The sequence below is a fragment of the Schistocerca nitens genome, chromosome 3 (assembly GCF_023898315.1).
Source record: "Schistocerca nitens isolate TAMUIC-IGC-003100 chromosome 3, iqSchNite1.1, whole genome shotgun sequence".
Taxonomy (NCBI): domain Eukaryota; kingdom Metazoa; phylum Arthropoda; class Insecta; order Orthoptera; family Acrididae; genus Schistocerca; species Schistocerca nitens.
The window spans coordinates 200,968,436-200,981,446 of NC_064616.1; positions in this window are offsets into that span (position 1 = coordinate 200,968,436).

The following is a 13,011-nucleotide window of genomic DNA, read 5'->3' on the forward strand; positions in this document are numbered from 1 at the left end:
CCTAACCTAACCTAACCTAACCTAACCTAACCTAACCTAACCTAACCTAACCTAACCTAACCTAACCTAACCTAACCTAACCTAACCTGATGCCTGTAAGCAAAATGTCAACTGAATCAATGCGAGTACCAGACTGCCTCACTAAGTGAGATGCATGTGTCCTAATACACGACAGGGTATGTTGCTACTGGCCACTGGGACCATGTGCTCCACAGTGGCGCCCTCACTTTACATTCGGGGCATGGAGCGCACGCAGCCCTGCCTTACGGTATGACTGCTGCAGCGACCTCTAGTGGTCATAGAGTTCTGAGCTGTCTGGCACAGATTCGAAACCTGTGGTACTAGATACCAAGATACCAGATCCTCCCCCCCCCCCTGAAATTTGTGTGCAGGATTGAAAACACCACATACAGTGCCGTGATGGCTGGCAGAAGGGAGAAGACCCAGGCTGGTCAACTGCCGGTGTCGGGGAGGAAGGGACGAACCTAACCTAACCTAACCAAACCTAACCTAACCTAACCTAACCCAACCTAACCTAACCTAACCTAACCTAACCTAACCTAACCTAACCTAACCTAACCTAACCTAACCTATCCTAACCTAACGTGATGCCTGTAAGCAAAATGTCAACTGAATCAATGCGAGTACCAGACTGCCTCACTAAGTGAGATGCATGTGTCCTAATACACGACAGGGTATGTTGCTACTGGCCACTGGGACCATGTGCTCCACAGTGGCGCCCTCACTTTAGATTCGGGGCATGGAGCGCACGCAGCCATGCCTTACGGTATGACTGCTGCAGCGACCTCTAGTGGTCATAGAGTTCTGAGCTGTCTGGCGCAGATTCGAAACCTGTGGTCCTAGATACCAAGATACCAGATGCTGCCCCCCCCCCTGAAACTTGTGTGTAGGATTGAAAACACCACATACAGTGCCGTGATGGCTGGCAGAAGGGAGAAGACCCAGGCTGATCAACTGCCGGTGTCGGGGAGGAAGAGACGAACCTAACCTAACCTAACCTAACATAACCTAACCTAACCTAACCTAACCTAACCTAACCTAACCTAACCTAACCTAACCTAACCTAACCTAACCTAACCTAACCTAACCTAACCTAACCTAACCTAACCTAACCTAACCTAACCTAACCTAACCTAACCTAACCTAACCTAACCTAACCTAACCTAACCTAACCTAACCTAACCTAACCTAACCTAACCTAACCTAACCTAACCTAACCTAACCTAACCTAACCTAACCTAACCTAACCTAACCTAACCTAACCTAACCTAACCTAACCTAACCTAACCTAACCTAACCTGATGCCTGTAAGCAAAATGTCAACTGAATCAATGCGAGTACCAGACTGCCTCACAAAGTGAGATGCATGTGTCCTAATACACGACAGGGTATGTTGCTACTGGCCACTGGGACCATGTGCTCCACAGTGGCGCCCTCACTTTAGATTCGGGGCATGGAGCGCACGCAGCCATGCCTTACGGTACGACAAATGCAGCGACCTCTAGTGGTCATAGAGTTCTGAGCTGTCTGGCGCAGATTCGAAACCTGTGGTCCTAGATACCAAGATACCAGATGCTGCCCCCCCCTGAAACTTGTGTGTAGGATTGAAAACACCACATACAGTGCCGTGATGGCTGGCAGAAGGGAGAAGACCCAGGCTGATCAACTGCCGGTGTCGGGGAGGAAGGGACGAACCTAACATAACCTAACCTAACCTAACCTAACCTAACCTAACCTAACCTAACCTAACCTAACCTAACCTAACCTAACCTAACCTAACCTAACCTAACCTAACCTAACCTGATGCCTGTAAGCAAAATGTCAACTGAATCAATGCGAGTACCAGACTGCCTCACTAAGTGAGATGCATGTGTCCTAATACACGACAGGGTATGTTGCTACTGGCCACTGGGACCATGTGCTCCACAGTGGCGCCCTCACTTTAGATTCGGGGCATGGACCGCACGCAGCCATGCCTTACGGTATGACTGCTGCAGCAACCTCTAGTGGTCATACAGTTCTGAGCTGTCTGGCACAGATTCGAAACCTGTGGTCCTAGATACCAAGATACCAGATGCTGCCCCCCCCCCTGAAACTTGTGTGTAGGGTTGAAAACACCACATACAGTGCCGTGATGGCTGGCAGAAGGGAGAAGACCCAGGCTGATCAACTGCCGGTGTCGGGGAGGAAGGGACGAACCTAACCTAACCTAACCTAACCTAACCTAACCTAACCTAACCTAACCTAACCTAACCTAACCTAACCTAACCTAACCTAACCTAACCTAACCTAACCTAACCTAACCTAACCTAACCTAACCTAACCTAACCTGATGCCTGTAAGCAAAATGTCAACTGAATCAATGCGAGTACCAGACTGCCTCACTAAGTGAGATGCATGTGTCTTAATACACGACAGGGTATTTTGCTACTGGCCACTGGGACCATGTGCTCCACAGTGGCGCCCTCACTTTAGATTCGGGGCATGGAGCGCACGCAGCCCTGCCTTACGGTATGACTGCTGCAGCGACCTCTAGTGGTCATAGAGTTCTGAGCTGTCTGGCGCAGATTCGAAACCTGTGGTACTAGATACCAAGATACCAGATCCTCCCACCCCCCTGAAACTTGTGTGTAGGATTGAAAACACCACATACAGTGCCGTGATGGCTGGCAGAAGGGAGAAGTCCCAGGCTGGTCAGCTGCCGGTGTCGGGGAGGAAGGGACGAACCTAACCTAACCTAACCTAACCTAACCTAACCTAACCTAACCTAACCTAACCTAACCTAACCTAACCTAACCTAACCTATTCTAACCTAACCTAACCTAACCTAACCTAACCTAACCTAACCTAACCTAACCTAACCTAACCTAACCTAACCCAACCCAACCCAACCCAACCCAACCCAACCCAACCCAACCCAACCCAACCTAACCTAACCTAACCTAACCTAACATAACCTAACCTAACCTAACCTAACCTAACCTAACCTAACCTAACCTAACCTAACCTAACCTAACCTAAACTAACCTAACCTAACCTAACCTAACCTGATGCCTGTAAGCAAAATGTCAACTGAATCAATGCGAGTACCAGACTGCCTCACTAAGTGAGATGCATGTGTCTTAATACACGACAGGGTATGTTGCTACTGGCCACTGGGACCATGTGCTCCACAGTGGCGCCCTCACTGTAGATTCGGGGCATGGAGCGCACGCAGCCCTGCCTTACGGTATGACTGCTGCAGCGACCTCTAGTGGTCATAGAGTTCTGAGCTGTCTGGCGCAGATTCGAAACCTGTGGTACTAGATACCAAGATACCAGATCCTCCCCCCCCCCTGAAACTTGTGTGTAGGATTGAAAACACCACATACAGTGCCGTGATGGCTGGCAGAAGGGAGAAGTCCCAGGCTGGTCAACTGCCGGTGTCGGGGAGGAAGGGACGAACCTAACCTACACTAACCTAACCTAACCTAACCTAACCTAACCTAACCTAACCTAACCTAACCTAACCTAACCTAACCTAACCTAACCTAACCTAACCTAACCTAACCTAACCTAACCTAACCTAACCTAACCTAACCTGATGCCTGTAAGCAAAATGTCAACTGAATCAATGCGAGTACCAGACTGCCTCACTAAGTGAGATGCATGTGTCTTAATACACGACAGGGTATGTTGCTACTGGCCACTGGGACCATGTGCTCCACAGTGGCGCCCTCACTTTAGATTCGGGGCATGGAGCGCGCGCAGCCCTGCCTTACGGTATGACTGCTGCAGCGACCTCTAGTGGTCATAGAGTTCTGAGCTGTCTGGCGCAGATTCGAAACCTGTGGTACTAGATACCAAGATACCAGATCCTCCCCCCCCCCCTGAAACTTGTGTGTAGGATTGAAAACACCACATACAGTGCCGTGATGGCTGGCAGAAGGGAGAAGTCCCAGGCTGGTCAACTGCCGGTGTCGGGGAGGAAGGGACGAACCTAACCTAACCTAACCTAACCTAACCTAACCTAACCTAACCTAACCTAACCTAACCTAACCTAACCTAACCTAACCTAACCTAACCTAACCTAACCTAACCTAACCTAACCTAACCTAACCTAACCTAACCTAACCTAACCTAACCTAACCTAACCTAACCTAACCTAACCTAACCTAACCTAACCTAACCTAACCTAACCTAACCTAACCTAACCTGATGCCTGTAAGCAAAATGTCAACTGAATCAATGCGAGTACCAGACTGCCTCACTAAGTGAGATGCATGTGTCCTAATACACGACAGGGTATGTTGCTACTGGCCACTGGGACCATGTGCTCCACAGTGGCGCCCTCACTCTAGATTCGGGGCATGGAGCGCACGCAGCCATGCCTTACGGTATGACTGCTGCAGCGACCTCTAGTGGTCATAGAGTTCTGAGCTGTCTGGCGCAGATTCGAAACCTGTGGTCCTAGATACCAAGATACCAGATGCTGCCCCCCCTGAAACTTGTGTGTAGGATTGAAAACACCACATACAGTGCCGTGATGGCTGGCAGAAGGGAGAAGACCCAGGCTGATCCACTGCCGGTGTCGGGGAGGAAGGGACGAACCTAACCTAACCTAACCTAACCTAACCTAACCTAACCTAACCTAACCTAACCTAACCTAACCTAACCTAACCTAACCTAACCTAACCTAACCTAACCTAACCTAACCTAACCTAACCTAACCTAACCTAAACTAACCTGATGCCTGTAAGCAAAATGTCAACTGAATCAATGCGAGTACCAGACTGCCTCACTAAGTGAAATGCATGTGTCCTAATACACGACAGGGTATGTTGCTACTGGCCACTGGGACCATGTGCTCCACAGTGGCGCCATCACTTTAGATTCGGGGCATGGAGCGCACGCAGCCATGCCTTACGGTATGACTGCTGCAGCAACCTCTAGTGGTCATAGAGTTCTGAGCTGTCTGACGCAGATTCGAAACCTGTGGTCCTAGATACCAAGATACCAGATCCTCCCCCCCCCCCTGAAACTTGTGTGCAGGATTGAAAACACCACATACAGTGCCGTGATGGCTGGCAGAAGGGAGAAAACCCAGGCTGGTCAACTGCCGGTGTCGGGGAGGAAGGGACGAACCTAACCTAACCTAACCAAACCAAACCTAACCTAACCTAACCCAACCTAACCTAACCTAACCTAACCTAACCTAACCTAACCTAACCTAACCTAACCTAACCTAACCTATCCTAACCTAACGTGATGCCTGTAAGCAAAATGTTAACTGAATCAATGCGAGTACCAGACTGCCTCACTAAGTGAGATGCATGTGTCCTAATACACGACAGGGTATGTTGCTACTGGCCACTGGGACCATGTGCTCCACAGTGGCGCCCTCACTTTAGATTCGGGGCATGGAGCGCACGCAGCCATGCCTTACGGTATGACTGCTGCAGCGACCTCTAGTGGTCATAGAGTTCTGAGCTGTCTGGCGCAGATTCGAAACCTGTGGTCCTAGATACCAAGATACCAGATGCTGCCCCCCCCCCCTGAAACTTGTGTGTAGGATTGAAAACACCACATACAGTGCCGTGATGGCTGGCAGAAGGGAGAAGACCCAGGCTGATCAACTGCCGGTGTCGGGGAGGAAGAGACGAACCTAACCTAACCTAACCTAACCTAACCTAACCTAACCTAACCTAACCTAACCTAACCTAACCTAACCTAACCTAACCTAACCTAACCTAACCTAACCTAACCTAACCTAACCTAACCTAACCTAACCTAACCTAACCTAACCTAACCTAACCTAACCTAACCTAACCTAACCTAACCTAACCTAACCTAACCTAACCTAACCTAACCTAACCTAACCTAACCTAACCTAACCTAACCTAACCTAACCTAACCTAACCTAACCTAACCTAACCTAACCTAACCTAACCTAACCTAACCTAACCTAACCTAACCTAACCTAACCTAACCTAACCTAACCTAACCTAACCTAACCTAACCTAACCTAACCTAACCTAACCTAACCTAACCTAACCTAACCTAACCTAACCTAACCTAACCTAACCTAACCTAACCTAACCTAACCTAACCTAACCTAACCTAACCTAACCTAACCTAACCTAACCTAACCTGATGCCTGTAAGCAAAATGTCAACTGAATCAATGCGAGTACCAGACTGCCTCACTAAGTGAGATGCATGTGTCCTAATACACGACAGGGTATGTTGCTACTGGCCACTGGGACCATGTGCTCCACAGTGGCGCCCTCACTTTAGATTCGGGGCATGGAGCGCACGCAGCCATGCCTTACGGTATGACTGCTGCAGCGACCTCTAGTGGTCATAGAGTTCTGAGCTGTCTGGCGCAGATTCGAAACCTGTGGTCCTAGATACCAAGATACCAGATGCTGCCCCCCCTGAAACTTGTGTGTAGGATTGAAAACACCACATACAGTGCCGTGATGGCTGGCAGAAGGGAGAAGACCCAGGCTGATCCACTGCCGGTGTCGGGGAGGAAGGGACGAACCTAACCTAACCTAACCTAACCTAACCTAACCTAACTTAACCTAACCTAACCTAACCTAACCTAACCTAACCTAACCTAACCTAACCTAACCTAACCTAACCTAACCTAACCTAACCTAACCTAACCTAACCTAACCTAACCTAACCTAACCTAAACTAACCTGATGCCTGTAAGCAAAATGTCAACTGAATCAATGCGAGTACCAGACTGCCTCACTAAGTGAAATGCATGTGTCCTAATACACGACAGGGTATGTTGCTACTGGCCACTGGGACCATGTGCTCCACAGTGGCGCCCTCACTTTAGATTCGGGGCATGGAGCGCACGCAGCCATGCCTTACGGTATGACTGCTGCAGCAACCTCTAGTGGTCATAGAGTTCTGAGCTGTCTGGCGCAGATTCGAAACCTGTGGTCCTAGATACCAATATACCAGATGCTGCCCCCCCCCTGAAACTTGTGTGTAGGATTGAAAACACCACATACAGTGCCGTGATGGCTGGCAGAAGGGAGAAGACCCAGGCTGATCAACTGCCGGTGTCGGGGAGGAAGGGACGAACCTAACCTAACCTAACCTAAGCTAACCTAACCTAACCTAACCTAACCTAACCTAACTTAACCTAGCCTAGCCTAGCCTAGCCTAGCCTAACCTAACCTAACCTAACCTCACCTAACCTAACCTAACCTAACCTAACCTAACCTAACCTAACCTAACCTAACCTAACCTAACCTGATGCCTGTAAGCAAAATGTCAACTGAATCAATGCGAGTACCAGACTGCCTCACTAAGTGAGATGCATGTGTCTTAATACACGACAGGGTATGTTGCTACTGGCCACTGGGACCATGTGCTCCACAGTGGCGCCCTCACTTTAGATTCGGGGCATGGAGCGCACGCAGCCCTGCCTTACGGTATGACTGCTGCAGCGACCTCTAGTGGTCATAGAGTTCTGAGCTGTCTGGCACAGATTCGAAACCTGTGGTACTAGATACCAAGATACCAGATCCTCCCCCCCCCCCTGAAACTTGTGTGCAGGATTGAAAACACCACATACAGTGCCGTGATGGCTGGCAGAAGGGAGAAGACCCAGGCTGGTCAACTGCCGGTGTCGGGGAGGAAGGGACGAACCTAACCTAACCTAACCAAACCTAACCTAACCTAACCTAACCCAACCTAACCTAACATAACCTAACCTAACCTAACCTACCCTAACCTAACCTAACCTAACCTAACCTAACCTAACCTAACCTAACCTAACCTAACCTAACCTAACCTAACCTAACTTAACCTAACCTAACCTAACCTAACCTAACCTAACCTAACCTAACCTAACCTAACCTAACCTAACCTAACCTAACCTAACCTAACCTAACCTAACCTAACCTAACCTAACCTAACCTAACCTAACCTAACCTGATGCCTGTAAGCAAAATGTCAACTGAATCAATGCGAGTACCAGACTGCCTCACAAAATGAGATGCATGTGTCCTAATACACGACAGGGTATGTTGCTACTGGCCACTGGGACCATGTGCTCCACAGTGGCGCCCTCACTTTAGATTCGGGGCATGGAGCGCACGCAGCCATGCCTTACGGTACGACAAATGCAGCGACCTCTAGTGGTCATAGAGTTCTGAGCTGTCTGGCGCAGATTCGAAACCTGTGGTCCTAGATACCAAGATACCAGATGCTGCCCCCCCCCTGAAACTTGTGTGTAGGATTGAAAACACCACATACAGTGCCGTGATGGCTGGCAGAAGGGAGAAGACCCAGGCTGATCAACTGCCGGTGTCGGGGAGGAAGGGACGAACCTAACATAACCTAACCTAACCTAACCTAACCGAACCTAACTTAACCTAACCTAACCTAACCTAACCTAACCTAACCTAACCTAACCTAACCTAACCTAACCTAACCTAACCTAACCTAACCTAACCTAACCTAACCTAACCTAACCTAACCTGATGCCTGTAAGCAAAATGTCAACTGAATCAATGCGAGTACCAGACTGCCTCACTAAGTGAGATGCATGTGTCCTAATACACGACAGGGTATGTTGCTACTGGCCACTGGGACCATGTGCTCCACAGTGGCGCCCTAACTTTAGATTCGGGGCATGGAGCGCACGCAGCCATGCCTTACGGTATGACTGCTGCAGCAACCTCTAGTGGTCATAGAGTTCTGAGCTGTCTGGCGCAGATTCGAAACCTGTGGTCCTAGATACCAAGATACCAGATGCTGCCCCCCCCCTGAAACTTGTGTGTAGGATTGAAAACACCACATACAGTGCCGTGATGGCTGGCAGAAGGGAGAAGACCCAGGCTGATCAACTGCGGGTGTCGGGGAGGAAGGGACGAACCTAACCTAACCTAACCTAACCTAACCTAACCTAACCTAACCTAACCTAACCTAACCTAACCTAACCTAACCTAACCTAACCTAACCTAACCTAACCTAACCTAACCTAACCTAACCTAACCTAACCTAACCTAACCTAACCTAACCTAACCTAACCTAACCTAACCTAACCTAACCTAACCTAACCTAACCTAACCTAACCTAACCTAACCTAACCTAACCTAACCTAACCTAACCTAACCTAACCTAACCTAACCTAACCTAACCTAACCTAACCTAACCTAACCTAACCTAACCTAACCTAACCTAACCTAACCTAACCTAACCTAACCTAACCTAACCTAACCTGATGCCTGTAAGCAAAATGTCAACTGAATCAATGCGAGTACCAGACTGCCTCACTAAGTGAGATGCATGTGTCTTAATACACGACAGGGTATGTTGCTACTGGCCACTGGGACCATGTGCTCCACAGTGGCGCCCTCACTTTAGATTCGAGGCATGGAGCGCACGCAGCCATGCCTTACGGTACGACTGCTGCAGCAACCTCTAGTGGTCATAGAGTTCTGAGCTGTCTGATGCAGATTCGAAACCTGTGGTCCTAGATACCAAGATACCAGATGCTGCCCCCCCCCCTGAAACTTGTGTGTAGGATTGAAAACACCACATACAGTGCCGTGATGGCTGGCAGAAGGGAGAAGTCCCAGGCTGATCAACTGCCGGTGTCGGGGAGGAAGGGACGAACCTAACCTAACCTAACCTAACCTAACCTAACCTAACCTAACCTAACCTATACCTAACCTAACCTAACCTAACCTGATGCCTGTAAGCAAAATGTCAACTGAATCAATGCGAGTACCAGACTGCCTCACTAAGTGAGATGCATGTGTCTTAATACACGACAGGGTATGTTGCTACTGGCCACTGGGACCATGTGCTCCACAGTGGCGCCCTCACTTTAGATTCGGGGCATGGAGCGCACGCAGCCCTGCCTTACGGTATGACTGCTGCAGCGACCTCTAGTGGTCATAGAGTTCTGAGCTGTCTGGCGCAGATTCGAAACCTGTGGTACTAGATACCAAGATACCAGATCCTCCCCCCCCCTGAAACTTGTGTGTAGGATTGAAAACACCACATACAGTGCCGTGATGGCTGGCAGAAGGGAGAAGTCCCAGGCTGGTCAACTGCCGGTGTCGGGGAGGAAGGGACGAACCTAACCTAACCTAACCTAACCTAACCTAACCTAACCTAACCTAACCTAACCTAACCTAACCTAACCTAACCTAACCTAACCTAACCTAACCTAACCTAACCTAACCTAACCTGATGCCTGTAAGCAAAATGTCAACTGAATCAATGCGAGTACCAGACTGCCTCACAAAGTGAGATGCATGTGTCCTAATACACGACAGGGTATGTTGCTACTGGCCACTGGGACCATGTGCTCCACAGTGGCGCCCTCACTTTAGATTCGGGGCATGGAGCGCACGTAGCCATGCCTTACGGTACGACAAATGCAGCGACCTATAATGGTCATAGAGTTCTGAGCTGTCTGGCGTAGATTCGAAACCTGTGGTCCTAGATACCAAGATACCAGATGCTGCCCCCCCCTGAAACTTGTGTGTAGGATTGAAAACACCACATACAGTGCCGTGATGGCTGGCAGAAGGGAGAAGACCCAGGCTGATCAACTGCCGGTGTCGGGGAGGAAGGGACGAACCTAACATAACCTAACCTAACCTAACCTAACCGAACCTAACTTAACCTAACCTAACCTAACCTAACCTAACCTAACCTAACCTAACCTAACCTAACCTAACCTAACCTAACCTAACCTAACCTAACCTAACCTAACCTAACCTAACCTAACCTAACCTGATGCCTGTAAGCAAAATGTCAACTGAATCAATGCGAGTACCAGACTGCCTCACTAAGTGAGATGCATGTGTCCTAATACACGACAGGGTATGTTGCTACTGGCCACTGGGACCATGTGCTCCACAGTGGCGCCCTAACTTTAGAATCGGGGCATGGAGCGCACGCAGCCATGCCTTACGGTATGACTGCTGCAGCAACCTCTAGTGGTCATAGAGTTCTGAGCTGTCTGGCGCAGATTCGAAACCTGTGGTCCTAGATACCAAGATACCAGATGCTGCCCCCCCCCCTGAAACTTGTGTGTAGGATTGAAAACACCACATACAGTGCCGTGATGGCTGGCAGAAGGGAGAAGACCCAGGCTGATCAACTGCGGGTGTCGGGGAGGAAGGGACGAACCTAACCTAACCTAACCTAACCTAACCTAACCTAACCTAACCTAACCTAACCTAACCTAACCTAACCTAACCTAACCTAACCTAACCTAACCTAACCTAACCTAACCTAACCTAACCTAACCTAACCTAACCTAACCTAACCTAACCTAACCTAACCTAACCTAACCTAACCTAACCTAACCTAACCTAACCTAACCTAACCTAACCTAACCTAACCTAACCTAACCTAACCTAACCTAACCTAACCTAACCTAACCTAACCTAACCTAACCTAACCTAACCTAACCTAACCTAACCTAACCTAACCTAACCTAACCTAACCTAACCTAACCTAACCTAACCTAACCTAACCTAACCTAACCTAACCTAACCTAACCTAACCTAACCTAACCTAACCTAACCTAACCTAACCTAACCTAACCTAACCTAACCTAACCTAACCTAACCTAACCTGATGCCTGTAAGCAAAATGTCAACTGAATCAATGCGAGTACCAGACTGCCTCACTAAGTGAGATGCATGTGTCTTAATACACAACAGGGTATGTTGCTACTGGCCACTGGGACCATGTGCTCCACAGTGGCGCCCTCACTTTAGATTCGGGGCATGGAGCGCACGCAGCCCTGCCTTACGGTATGACTGCTGCAGCGACCTCTAGTGGTCATAGAGTTCTGAGCTGTCTGGCACAGATTCGAAACCTGTGGTACTAGATACCAAGATACCAGATCCTCCCCCCCCCCTGAAATTTGTGTGCAGGATTGAAAACACCACATACAGTGCCGTGATGGCTGGCAGAAGGGAGAAGACCCAGGCTGGTCAACTGCCGGTGTCGGGGAGGAAGGGACGAACCTAACCTAACCTAACCAAACCTAACCTAACCTAACCTAACCCAACCTAACCTAACCTAACCTAACCTAACCTAACCTAACCTAACCTAACCTAACCTAACCTATCCTAACCTAACGTGATGCCTGTAAGCAAAATGTCAACTGAATCAATGCGAGTACCAGACTGCCTCACTAAGTGAGATGCATGTGTCCTAATACACGACAGGGTATGTTGCTACTGGCCACTGGGACCATGTGCTCCACAGTGGCGCCCTCACTTTAGATTCGGGGCATGGAGCACACGCAGCCATGCCTTACGGTATGACTGCTGCAGCGACCTCTAGTGGTCATAGAGTTCTGAGCTGTCTGGTGCAGATTCGAAACCTGTGGTCCTAGATACCAATATACCAGATGCTGCCCCCCCCCCTGAAACTTGTGTGTAGGATTGAAAACACCACATACAGTGCCGTGATGGCTGGCAGAAGGGAGGAGACCCAGGCTGATCAACTGCCGGTGTCGGGGAGGAAGAGACGAACCTAACCTAACCTAACCTAACCTAACCTAACCTAACCTAACCTAACCTTACCTAACCTAACCTAACCTAACCTAACCTAACCTAACCTAACCTAACCTAACCTAACCTAACCTAACCTAACCTAACCTAACCTAACCTAACCTAACCTAACCCAACCTAACCCAACCTAACCCAACCTAACCCAACCTAACCCAACCTAACCCAACCTAACCCAACCTAACCCAACCTAACCCAACCTAACCTAACCTAACCTAACCTAACCTAACCTAACCTAACCTAACCTAACCTAACCTAAGCTAACCTAACCTAACCTAACCTAACCTAACCTAACTTAACCTAGCCTAGCCTAGCCTAGCCTAGCCTAACCTAACCTAACCTAACCTCACCTAACCTAACCTAACCTAACCTAACCTAACCTAACCTAACCTAACCTAACCTAACCTAACCTGATGCCTGTAAGCAAAATGTCAACT